We start from the raw sequence: 723 nt of genomic DNA, 5'->3' as shown, positions 1-723 counted from the left end.
ATCTCACTCAACTTATAAAACAAACTAATATAATACAGAAGTCGTACTTATTCCCTAATTTTGTCTACTATTGGAGGCCCTTCTAAGCATATTGCCCATGGTAATCAATAGAGACTCAATTCTTGTGTGATTTTAAACCCTCGTTGTATCATAAGCATTAGAATCATATGCAAGTAAAAGAAAATGTGCAATTATATGCTTTTACCTCTTTCCAATTCCACATCAAAAGAGCTTGTAATTGTAATTATTATTTTTCAATATAGAAATTTGTGTTACCTTTTGCATTAAATACACCACACATGGGAAAACAACTCATAAAGAGTTTTTAGCTTAGATCCAACACCACTACCACCACCACAACTCATAAAGCCTAGTACTAATTTTATCATCCATTGTAGCTAACACCACCACCAAAATCCTTTTTAACAAGCTCCTGCAATGTACAGGTTGAGTTCTTCAATAAAATTGGCTTAGAGCCATACACAGTGTCGTTTCCAATAAATTGTATTTATTATTTCTAGAGATCAAGTTATACCTCTTAACCAAATCACCACAATTATATGTATAGGTTTCAATAGAGTTCTTCAAATAAGCATTCGTGATTTAACAAATGCTTTCTTCTAAACTACTGTTATATGCACTTTCTCATTACAAGCTTCCAATGATAATGTGATGGTGTTAAACCCCCCTCCTCTCCCCATCTTACAACATATAAGCAACACA

Source organism: Lygodium microphyllum, chromosome 12 (assembly GCF_053477565.2).
Source record: "Lygodium microphyllum isolate KBCC chromosome 12, Lygodium_microphyllum_v1.1.10, whole genome shotgun sequence".
NCBI lineage: Eukaryota > Viridiplantae > Streptophyta > Polypodiopsida > Schizaeales > Lygodiaceae > Lygodium > Lygodium microphyllum.
The sequence above is the reverse complement of the archived record's forward strand: the minus strand, read 5'-3'. Positions refer to the sequence as shown.